The following is a 13,030-nucleotide window of genomic DNA, read 5'->3' as shown; positions in this document are numbered from 1 at the left end:
GCCCGCTTCCGCAGTGACCCCGGACTTGTGGTTCTTGGCCTTGTCTTGGGAACCCATGGATGAGGCGTCCTCAAAGGGTTTAGAAGACCGCTCCTCGTAGCAGCCGGTCCTGGGTGAGGCATGACCCTGCTCAGAGCACGGGGAAGAGGCTTTGGCGTTCAGCATTCTCCTTCCTTGTGGTCTGGATGCAGGCAGTAGAAGCATTGCAGGTGCTTGTCTTCAACAACACATTCCGTAGCCCGCACTTGGTGCAGGACTTGAAGAGGGATCTTCCCTCTCCTCCGTCATGGTCAGTGGTGTAAAGTAGGCCCAATGGCTTTCTGGAAACTTCGACGATCTTTGCCCTTCGGGGCGCTGAAATTCACTGACAACGGGTCGCCACTGCTGGCAGATGGAGAAGAGAGCACGCAGGCTCTTTTGGAACAAAAATAGAACTTTTTCTGTTGAAAACATAGAAGTAGCTCACAGAGCAAACTCGAGGACTCTCAACACTGAAGCGTGTGATAAAAATCTGAATTTGGCTGCCAGAGGAGGGGCCTAGGGAGAGAACTGTCATTAGATGAGGGCAGTATGACCCAGAGGACAGTGATTGGTTTAAAGGAGAATTACGTTTGTAAGTGAAACTTTTTTCTTTTAGCGAGGATTCCTAGCCTGATGACGGGGAATATTCATGAGCATGTGAACCCATGCCAGACCCCATGCTGGAGAAGAGGAAAATATAACCTGTGCCCTATCCATCGAGAATGACTCCATTGAACAAGTAACCTCTTATGATTACATGGGAATGAGGTTCCTGAGTTCTTGCAGATCAGACCACCAACTGGCAAGAGCAGGAGACTCACTCACAAGGTACTGCTCTGCAATCACAAAGTTCTTGCATGAATAGGGGGCCTTCGGACCTACAGTAAAGGCAATTAAACTCCAAGCCAGACAGGCCGAAATATGGGGCCAGGTAAAATGTGGGAATCATAGTGTTATAAGAAAATGGTCTTATCAGGAAAAATGTAGGCTTGCCAAATAGCGTGTCTACAGTGATTATCCAGGAGGAAACGGGCCTGCCCTATATAACAAACATTATTGCCCGAGACTTGTTCTTTACAGGATCAGGTTATGGTCCAGACCAGAATTGCCAAAGTTTAGGGAAGTAACTGAGGATGTCTTTGGCCAAGAGGGTGGGTTGTCCCTCGCTTGGTGTGTGCATGTGAAAAACATACTTTTTAGGATAAGGGATGGGGAAATATGGTAAAATCCAGAGAATATTACTAACACAGTCAACGCTGCTTATATACAACGATGTCACCATGACGCATTCGACTTGACCCATAGGTCAATCTCGTTGAGGAATTATTGGGAGCTCAAAAATCGCATAGGATACAAATGACATATCAATTTTATGAAACCCAGATTTCTGCGTGCTTTATATATCAAATATAGGTTTAACCTATTACCAGTTGCCCATAGATTGTATAAGTGAGACATTAGTACATCAAACAAATGCTTAAATTGCATTAATACTATTGAAACTGACTAACATTCATTTTTATTTTCCCCACTTTACAAGCATCGTCAGCAAATGTTTTTGATACCAATGTTCTGGACATCCTACTATCTGCACTGTAAGAAACTCATGGTGGCAACAGTAAAGACAGACACAAGTGATTACAGTTCAAGGGTGTTTATTAAACTGTATAAATGGGTGAGAAAAATACCTAATCTAAACCTAAATCTAAGATGGGAGCCAGCTATGACCATCAAATAATAATAAAGCAGTGCTCGTGGTATCTTGACAAATAAAAAGGGCCTATGCTAAAAAACCTATTGCCAATCCTTACCGCTAAATTACAAATTAGTGTGGGAAAATGTTCACCAGAAAAGAAAGAAGTGTTCACAAAATGATAAGTCAGGATGGTATTACGGGGGTCTCCCATCCCACGTTTTTAGCACGGGACAAGGCAGGACTCTCGAGCGCAGCAAACTCCTGGGCTTCTCCAGCACAAGCTTACAGTTCATTTCCAAAATATCAGGGCCTTTTGTGGCCGAGTCTCTTTTACATCAAGTCTCTTGCCTTAGAGGGCCTGATGTGCTATAAACAACAAACAAAAACTTCCTTTCAGTAATCTTCCCATCTGGTGATTTCCCTTCACCTGTGGATTCCCCTTAACCGGGCTCCAATCATTTTACAATGTTGGCCTCCCTCAGTCGGGTTCAGTACAGCCTTTTGTTCAAGATATCAGCAACCTGTTACATTCAAGAGTCTCAATGACCCTTTGAACAATCGCTCATTGTGGACATCGTTCAGCCGGGTTCACACTTGTCAACACAATGTTTGCGGGGTGTTACATTTTACTCTCATTCGCGGCATCCTTCAGCCGGATTCACATTTGCCAGTTTAACACAGTTCACTTAGTTGTAACACCTTGTGAGATTCACTTCCATTAGTTTTTCTCAGTCCCCAGTCAGGCTTTCTCTTAAGCCCCAGCCAGGCTGCACCTTAGCCCCCAGTCAGGCTGCACCTTAGCCCATAGTCAGGCTTTCTCTTTAGCCCCAGTCAGGCTTCACACATTCACAGTTTGCACAGTGTTTCCCTCAGCCAGTTGCAAACACTTGTTTCACTATGTCAAAACTTTGATAATAGGTTAAGGACGTTCGATTGTACAAGGGATTTTGGCTCGACCCTTGTATGACCACCTTAACTATTTATTCCAGCCTTTGCTACAGCCTCTTGTTACTATAATGTTCACAAGAAAAGGGGACCAGCTAGAGTCTTGTGAATGGATGCCCCCGTGGCGCCAAACCTCTTTGTAGCTGGTCCTTCCCTTGGCTTTAAAAGTTCACTAGCACACAAGTTCTTTGTTCATAACAAGTTGCCATTTGCAACCTTTGCTCCACACTGTCTGGTTTACTATCAGTTCTCCGTCCAACTCACCGGCTGCGCTGCCCTCCTTGTTTCTTGTCTCTGGAGTCAAGGACGGTACCACGGTAGCAAGTGCGCCTCCCGGCCTCGGTTATCAGTGTTGGAGGTTCCTGTGCACTGTAGACCTCTGTTACACTACATGTCAGCTGTAGTTGCCCGGTTTTATGATTCCTTTCACGGAGGCTTTGTGGGTTTGGGTCAAAAAGGGCTAGGGCACATCCCTTCTTGTTGTCCTTTTCAGCCTTGCCTTCTTTCTTCTCTGTTTGAACTGCCGTCATGGAATAGCCGCTTCCTTGTGCATTTGTCCTTGCTCATTTGACCATTAGCTGAACATTGATTTAACTGTCCCTTCTGGATCCCCATTTTTCGCACAGAACTGAGAGGATGCTGGGGGGAGGGGAGGAGAGTGGTGATTTTGCGTGCACTCAACTTAAGTTATTTCAGACCCCTGTTGTCTGCAGGGGTTGTGAAATCGTATCCATCAAGACCACCCCGACGCCTAATAATTATCTGCATATAATGTTGTTATATAGGCCGCCTCAAGAGATAGACACCTTTTATGATGACCTAGCAGACATTTTGGCATCAACTCATAAACCTAACACATTTACCATCATATTGGGGGATTTTAACAGATGGTTGGGGAACCCACTCGATCCGGAAGCCACAAGGCTAGTACAACTACTTACACTTAATCAGTTTATTGTTGGTAATTGGAGCAACTCCACACAAAGACAGGGGAAGGTGTTGGACTGGGTGGCCAGTAGAAACCTCCCTTTAGGGTTGGTTGACTCCCAGCTGTGTGTTTGGTCGGACCACTTATTTGTTTCTTTCGGTTTTTCTATGCTGCTTCCTAAAACCCAGGAAAATAATCCTTATCATCCGGTCTCTTGTCGTAACTTTGAAAAAGTACAACAATCAGACTTAAAGCTATGTCTTGATGCTTTCATGGGTTATACGCAGGATACTGACCTCCTGAACATCTAGTATCAGAATTCGATAATTACTTTACCACACTCCTAAACCGAGTCACGCTGGTTACATTAAAATCGGTTAGGGAGAAGTGTAATAACCAGAAATGGTACACTTCTGACTTGTTGGATCGAAAAAGAGAAAAAAGAAGGGCTGAAAAAGCCTGGTTGAAAAATCAATCAGATGTGAACCAAGACGAATGGAAATCTCTGGAAAAGCTTTATAAAAAGGAGATTATTCTAGCTAAAGGCATGTTTTTGGATAACCAAATTGCTCAAGAAAAGTACAATATGGGCAAACTCTTCCAGACTCTTAGAGAACTGGAGAACCCTAAGGCTATGCCCCAAAAGAAGGACCATTCAGATGCCGACTGTGAAGCTATAAGGAAAGCTTTTGCTCTGAAAATATCATATGGTCTCTCGCAAATTTCTTCTAATTTAGATAATATGTCCTTCATAGACAATCAGAATGTGGGCGTGGAGTCGGTTAAAAATAGGTCTCCAACCTTCTTGTTCAGTGACATATCGTAAGAAGAGCTTCGGAATACTATGAAAAAGATGAAACCTTCGACATGCGAAGGGGAAAATCTCCTATCTAAGATTATCCTAAATAATAAAGAATTATTTCTACCTTTTCTAGCTCGCTTGATAAATGCTAGCTTTAGGGAATCCTGTGTGCCTATGGCACAAAAAAAAGGGTTCTGTGACCCCTCTATTGAAAAGGCCGGGCCTTGATCAGAACGTGCGGGAACATTTTAGACCTATTTCTAATGCGCCGTTTCTTTTAAAAATATTGGATAAGGTGGCAACTTCCCAGCTACAAGAGTATCTGGAATTGTCTGGAAAATTGCACCCAAACCAATCTGGTTTTAGAACAGGCTACGGGACCAGAGTGCACACTTGAGCATGAAGAATGCTTCAGATTATGGACAAGGTCAAGGCGGGGCTGCTGATGTTGTTGGAACTATCAGCAGCCTTCGACATTGTCGACCATGGGAAACTATCGGCGGGATTGGCCTTAGAGAGCTCCTACTCCACTCAGACTATGACTTGGTTAAAGTCTTTTCTAACTGGCCACAGAACTTGCATAGTGTGGGGTCATGCACACTCCCCATATGAATTATTGGAAAATGAAGTCCCACAGGGCGCATGTTTATCCCCCTCTCTATTGAACATCTTTTGATGCTCCTTTTGCGAAATCTTGGACAGGCTGGCTGGGCATTTTACAAATTATGCGGATGACACCCAGCTTGTCTTTGAATTGAGCAGCACGTATGCAGAGGGTGTGGAACACAAATAAAGTCTACAGAGCAATCCAATATTGGATGTCTAATAATGGGATGTGTTTGAATTCCACTAAAACAGATTATGCCATTCGGTTCTCCCCAGGCCAGATCCAAATTGGAAGGCCAGTATGAGAGTTTCTCTATTGAAAACCATACTATTAGAACTGTAGATAAGAGTTAAAACGCTGGGTGTCATTTTTGACTCTTCTTTGAATACCAAGCTGCACATTGACCATGTCTGCAACAAAGCTCAATATCTTCCCAGATTACTCGGGAGAATGAAACCATATGTAACAGAGGCTAATTGCAAGATCCTTGTGCATGCGTTAATCATGCCGAGGATCGACTATTGCAATGTCCTGATGATTAGAGATAGAAAAAACTGTATCAGGCGTCTCCAAGTCCTCCAGATTGATGCAGTTTGCATAGTCAAGGGGATCCCTAGACATCAGCCCACATAGGAGGAGTCTACACTGGCTTCCTGTGGAAGCACAAATCTGTGGAAGCACAAATCTGCTTTAAAGCCTTGACCATCGTTCATAGGTGTCTGTATGATAAGGCTCCAGACTATCTGAGAGATTGTGTTACAATTCAGCATTACCTTAGATCCACTAGAGCAAGTGAGTCAGTGTGCCTCTCCTTTCCAATAAGTAGAACAAGAGGCATGGGAAGATCATTCACTGTCCGCACCGCTATTCTCTTGAATCAGTTGCCTAAGGATTTATGCTCAGAGACAGATCTTTTGAGATTTAGGAAGGGACTAAAGACTTTTCTGTTTGAGTAGTTTTCGCTCCAAGCCCATCATCTCCTGGCTTTTCCACCTTTGATGGGCTCTCGGCGCCCTGATACCTGTGGGCTTCGGTGCCTTACAAATCCAAATCAAAGTGTGCTCTCGTGCTCCACCTTTTATCCACGAGGGGAAGGGAAAGGGCTGCCAGGTGTGTATAGTTAGTGTCAATTGCCTGACTCTGCCTGACCCTTGGTTTGGGACATGTCAGGTAAACGGCTCTGGTGCTCGTCCGGGGTAGGATGGGGAAAAGATGACATGAGGAATTATATTCTTCGTCCTGGGGGGGTTAGTGAATTCAGAAAGGTGAGATGAATAGGGGGGGCAGCGTTTGGTTAAATCAGACTGGGAATTTGTGAAATAATAATCAGAGGGACAGGGAGAAGAATGACTGAGTATTCCGGTAGGCAACAGGAAAACAGGGATCATGGGAGATGTTTCCCAAAGCATTGAGGTTTGGGATTCTAATGGGTTTACCATAGGTGGTGGGTATGTTGGATTCTGATAGGGGAGATTCATTGGGAGGAAGGGAGGTAGATTTGGAACAACCTACAAAAGCCTCAGTGACTTTGTCCTCCTCACCATCTTCCCTAGTATAATACTGCGTCTCACCTGGGGCATTCCCCCTAGCATAAACCTGGGCTCCTCTATCCAAGTGACCCCCCCTCGCTCGCTCGTCTACCCCCAGGGTTGGGATCTGAGAGGGCCAGCTCTTCCCTGGCCACCTGAATAAGGGATTCCCGGGATCTACTTGGAAGAATACCCTCAGGTTTCTCACAGCAAGCACTGTCTCGTTAAGCTTATGAGCCCATGTTGTCATCCTCTGTTTTCAGCCGCAGAAAGCACAATGGATGATGTTGCTTTTTAAAAATCAATGTATCTTTTTATTTCGACTGGAAAGTATATTTTGAATGCACTTTATCTCATGCCTTTGAGTCATTTTACAAACGTCTTATTTTTTAATTCTGACAACACGCTTCATGTGAACATGGTTTTATTTGTAAATACTTTTATGACTTAAAACCGAAATTAAGTTTTTTTACTGACTGTTACTTGACCACCACAGCATTCTATTTCCTATAAGTTTGAAGGGCATCCTCGCTGTGGGCATACACTGCAAAGAGTGGGAGCTCTTAAAAGCAACGGTACATCCGGTTTGTGACTGGTTTGACTTTTCTCTCAGGAATCTCTTGTCTGTCTTTGACAAATTGACTTCTCCCGTGCAGGAGTACAAGGATGAGTACAGGCTAAATGGCTCATTCAGCCCTCACACTTCTACAAACCAAGAGCAAACATAATCATAAAGGTAAAACATTCATAGTCAAGAGATATAGCTCCTTCGTCTGTTGTGGTAGGTAGGCAGAGGAAGGCTATACTCTTAAGAAGGGTGTGAATGTTGTTCAGTAGCAACCCAAACAGTATAACAGTCCAAAATAAAGGAATGTCCAATCAAGGTTTAATATAAATATATACTTTAATTAGACACACTGTTAGACACTGCATGTACAATACTAACTAGAAAACACTATAAAGTCCCAGTCTTGAAGAAGAAACACAGAATATGCACTGATAGAATAGATGCAGCACTCTGGGTGATGAGACAAGGGGAGAAAAAGGCATTCAAAAGACCACAATGCTCAAAAGGATATTTCTTCAAGTTGCAAAAAAGGATAAAATGACCTAGCCTGCCCCTAGAGCCCAAAGATGGACCACGGGGCAGATATACCTGCCCCGTGGTCCATCTTTGGGCCACATACCTTCTGCAAATTCCTTGGGGGTTCGGCAGTGTTGAACCAAGCTTCTCAGAGTCGACCCCAGTGTTGGCTCAAGTCGCAGGTGCAGCAGTCATGATGGTCTAAAGTCAAGCTGGCGGGGTCGAACAGAAAGGGAGCTGCAGTCTCGAACCTTCTTTTGAAGCTGTTTGGAAGATAGAGGGCGGTTGGGCTCTTACCAAGATGTACAGGCAAGTCGGTTCGATGCAAAGACTCGGAGGTCGCGGTTCAGTGGGACACCAGTGTCAGGTCGGTCATCTCACAAGAGCGGCAATGAAGAAGCTGGCATTTCAGACAGCAACTCAGGCAAGGCAGCAGTACTTTGAAGTTCGATCCGAGGCAACACTGCGCTTTTGTTGGCACAGCATGGCAGTGGACAAGGTCGAACGGAGGTTCGGAGAACAATAGATGTCAAACAGCAGCAGCAATGGGTCATGCTGGATCATTCTGCAGCAAGGTGTGCTCGAATCATAGTTTGGAGCGGGTCATCGTCGACAACAGGGAGCTCGGCTGGTCTGGCTTCCAGGTGCTGTGAGTCCCGCTCCAGGGTCTTGAGGGCCAACATCCATCCAATCTCAGGCTTCCAAACACAGGGGAGGCTGGCACAAACCTTCATGCGATGTGCAGCACAGTGAGGGCCTAGGCACCGGGTGGATGGCATCGAGGCAGACATCTGGTCCAGCAGCAGTGTTCACCCCCAATTGTCCCTGGGGTTGGTTAGGGGGAAGATCTTCCTTCTGCCTTTTATCTCCAGCTTATCCAACTGCTTTCCCCCTCTAGATCCCCTTCAATCTCTGCTTAGACCTAAAGTCTAGCAGCTCCCACTCCCATTCCTAACTTTTTAAAATTAATGCATCCCTCTGCATTGCTGCGTTGTCCCTCAGATTTTAGCATGCAGTTTTACTTTCAATCCTGAACAAACCTTTCCTTGATCCTTCTCTTCCTAACTAACAGTGGATCTCTCTCCTTGCTTTCTTATCTAAAATTCTAGAATAGGCCTCTACCCTCATGTCTTTTGTTATCTGTACCAAGACATCCTTTTCCACTACTCCAACTGGGGTTTCACTCTCTCATTCTATTGAAACCGCCCTCTTCAGCGTCTCTAACTCATTACTTTCTGCTCAACACGCTAAACAATCTTTAATCCTTATTCTAATGTTGGGATGCACGTTCAGTGTTCCAGCAGTGCAAAAAGGTATAGGCAGCAAAAAACCTATTAGCCTAAACCATTGTGGGGACAGATTGAGGGTTGCACAGGAGCAGGAGTTTTAGTTAGGTTTGACACATGAGATACTCACTTATAGCAACAAAGAAAGACAAACACATGGAATACTGTTGCAGTTGCTAAGGTTATAGATAGGGCAGTATTATAGGCCCTATGTCTAATTGATGTTAGTAACACTAGGGGCTGATGTATTGTGTGCAAGAGGAGTCAACAGAGGTAGAATATGGAGTCAGAAAAGTGCTGCATTTTGGTAGTAGAGGCACAAGAATATTAACAGAATAGAATGCAGGCCCTGATGCGGAGCCATGGCTCTGTGTAGTTAGCTTGAAAAACAAATCCTCTTTGCTATTTCCCAGGAGAAATGCCAAGGTCCGAGGCACCCAAGGTGTACTGATAATCACTAATTATATCCAGCTGCGGGCCTGAACATGGTGGTAATGGAACATGAGCAGGTAGGGATGGGCCCTGTGAAAGCCGAATTAATGAGAACAGGGCATAAGGTTCTGTGATGCCAAGACACTAAGCAAAGCTTTTGGAGCACTACTGCCCTCCCCAAGGGCAGACATCCTATAAGAATTACACCAAGATACACAACTGAAGCAAACAAGTTCCTGAAAGTCAGATCCAAAACCGGTGGCTGAAGTCAGGTCATGATTGACCGCCTAGGGTCTGAAAGAGAAAAGTGGGGAGTCGTGTCTGGAATGTCTTGTGATTTGAGATAGGAGGAAAAGAGGTGAACCAGTAAATTGAGTACAAGGTTGGGGAGGCAACGTGTGTGTGCCACTGAATTTAGCATAATGAGAGGTCCTATTGTTTTATCAAAGCGGAGTTGGCCTCGCCAGTTTACTTTGGGTACATCTGGAAAGGAGGGGTGCACATCACGCGGCAGTCCCGAATGATCAAAATGCCTTTATACTTCAGTAGCCAATCCCATTCCTAGATCCGACAGTGATGATGTAGAAGGACCACGTGTTAGGGGAGTAGGTTTAGACAGTGTGTGGCCAATCGGTCCAGGGACTATATGGGGCCATTTACATGTTCTATTGGTGGCAGCCAATGAGAGTGGTGGGATAACATTGTAACCACATTTTCAATTTTTCCACTGTATAACCTGTAACTTGTGGGATGTAACAAGCTGTGTGTCAGTTTGGCTCTACGGGACCGTCTGAGACTGTTTGCATGTAATACACCTTGTTTTCCCTTGCAAAGAGGTCCTGTGCTTATTTTGCCTTCCTGGATTATTTTTACCAGCAGGTTCTGGGTTGCTTGTCTCTCATACTCTATACCTCTCCAGCTTTTGATATAGTTGGCCACATGACCCTCCTCTCTACACTCTCCTCTATGGGTTTCTTTGGGTCTGTTTTAGGTTATTTTCCATATTATCTATCTGACCATTCTTTCTCTATCTCGTGGGCAGGCAAATGTTCATCCTCAGCAACCTGGTGTACCACAAGGATCAGTCCTTGGTCCCCTTCTCTTTTTCCTCTGCACTTCTCTCTCTTACGTTTCCTCATTCGGTCTATCCTCCCACTTCTGTGCCGAGGATTCACAGATTTTTCTTTCATTTTCATTTTATTGGATCATCTCCATGCCAACACTTTCACCTGCCTGCTTGCTTTAGAGACTGGGAGGCATACCCACGTTCATCCCATCAACACATCAAAGTTGGAGATCCTTTTCTTTCCTGCCTCCTCCATACCCCTTCCTCTACCTCTTCCTTCCATCTCACCCCCTCTGTTCTTCCTCTCTCTCCATCTGTGTGCAACCTAGTTGTAATGTGGATTCCTCCCTTTCAGTCTCTGATACATTTCTAACATCTCCTGATCCTCATGTCACCAGCTATTCAGCATCTGCAAGACATGCCTCTTCCTCTCCTTCCATGCCACTAACCTGCTAATTTCCACTCTTGTTCTTTCTTGCCTTGACTATTCTGCCACACTTCTTGTCGGCCTTCATGCTCATCGATTTGATGCCCTGCATTCCATCCCCAACTCCTCTATTCATATCCACTTTTGCCTTTCCTCTCGTGCACATCCGCTTCTTCCTCACTGCACTATTTATCCCGTCTCCCCTTCAAAACTCGTATACTCTAACTTTCTATGAATGGTCTTTAGATGTATACACAGACTTGGCCCCCCCCAACTCTTATCTCTCCTAATTGCCCAATCTCTATGTTCACTCACCTTCTCTTCACTGCCATGGTCATTTTCGTTTGGTCACCCCTAAACCACCTTGAGCCCAGTTTCGTTTTTGATCATTCATGCTCCGAAACATTGGAATTCTCTACCATTCCACATTAGACCACGCTCATCTCTTTCCCTTTTCCTCTCTCCCCTTCTAAATCATTGCACATGTATCTGCATGAACCATAATTGTTGTCCTGTTTTCTAACGTTCAGCACTTTGGTGAAAGAGCTTAATTAAACAATACATACAAATAAGATGACCCTTGCTTAGACTTAGGTTCTGGGTATTTTTCTTTCTTGGATGTCTCGTGAGGGTCCGAAGAGTGTTGTTCTCTACTAATTTCTGCCATAGAGGAAAAAGGAGGTGCCCTTTCCACAGATGACCCTCTCTTCATCTTAGGAGCTTGCTACTTTGGTGTCGCGGCATGGAGGCGTGATGCTGGAGCACATCTGGGGCAATACCTTTGCTCTCTTCCAAGAAAACAAACAACTCTCCTATCTTTATCTAAAAGGGTTTTCTGAGTGCCTTGCCGTTTTTGAAATGCTGCGTTTTCTGACTGTGCAGACAATAGATGCAAGTCCAGGTATGGATCCCTATGAAACACCCTTTTTCTTTCCACATCTACACAATTCTTAATTGAGGATTTCTTTGGTTGGAGTTGTGAAGGCTGTGCTAAAGATTCGATGACTTCAAGCTCATAATGACACATTTCTGAAGAAAATGCAGATGACAGAATACAGCAGGCAGTACAGACTAAAATGATGTTGAAAAAGTAAAAATAAAACTTCTGCAAATAGCTGAAGAATAAGTTTGAAAGTTAAGAAAACTCAGGAAGGGGCCCTTTCATACAACATGCAGTGAGGAATCTGAAGCTGACTGCGCTGGGTGAAACAAAAGCCTATAAGACGAGATTCATCTTATTGGCTGAAGCAAAAAAGAACTGAATACTGGACGCAGGAAATGTTCAGATATTTTCAAGGGGATTTTTATAGAGGATACTTATATTTGAAAGCACATTTATCAGAGAACCGTGATCTGCTATATTTGGAAGAACGCTTACCTGAAAATGGATCTTTGGGAAGAATACTTGCCTGAGGACCAGTCATTCCACCCCTTAGTGGATACTTACCTAGTTACCTTATCTTCCAGACTATTGCCTACATCTGGAACAAATTCTTCTGGGATGTAACAGAACCAACCAAGAAAATTGGACAAAGTCTGCATAGTTGGTCTGCACTGCTCCTGAGTGACTACACTCTTGAAGACCGCTTCTCCTTGATTTTGCTATTAGATCCACAGCGACATGGGAAGCACGATGGAGAAGGGTAGAGAATAACCTGTTTGAAAGGCAGTGAGAGTGCAGTTATTGAGGGCTTCTTCATCTTGTTGCAGGGACACCCCAAAGAACCAAACCCCAGGTGGAAAAAACTAGAAGAACATTCCGCCACGCACACCCTGAATGCTTTGTTGGATTTGGGAGAGGAGTTGAAACTGGGTTGGTATAAGAGAGGCACTAAGATGTTTCAGAGGAAGCCTCAGGTAAGTGTTACACATCATGAACATGCTCTTGGCAGTACTTGCAACTATTGTAGGCACAGGCATCATGAAGTGTGTTTTACAGTGGCAATGGTGGAATATATTGTGGGCATAAGAAACTCGAGAATGTATTGGAAAATTCTCCTGTATATTGATGTGCTGGCATCCAGTGTGGAATGTGTAGTGTTACCCTACATAACTAATTGTAAATAGTTTGGCTGTTCACCCAACTTTAACAAAAATTGTCTACAAAATATTTCTAGTCTGGGGACCTGGGAGAACTGCCCCAGCCCCCTACCACTTGGTTAGTTGAAACTCCCACGCAATTCCCACTTGCTTGAGCTTATTACTGG

This window comes from Ambystoma mexicanum, chromosome 3q (assembly GCF_040938575.1).
Source record: "Ambystoma mexicanum isolate Mex_15411 chromosome 3q, UKY_AmexF1_1, whole genome shotgun sequence".
NCBI lineage: Eukaryota > Metazoa > Chordata > Amphibia > Caudata > Ambystomatidae > Ambystoma > Ambystoma mexicanum.
The sequence above is the reverse complement of the archived record's forward strand: the minus strand, read 5'-3'. Positions refer to the sequence as shown.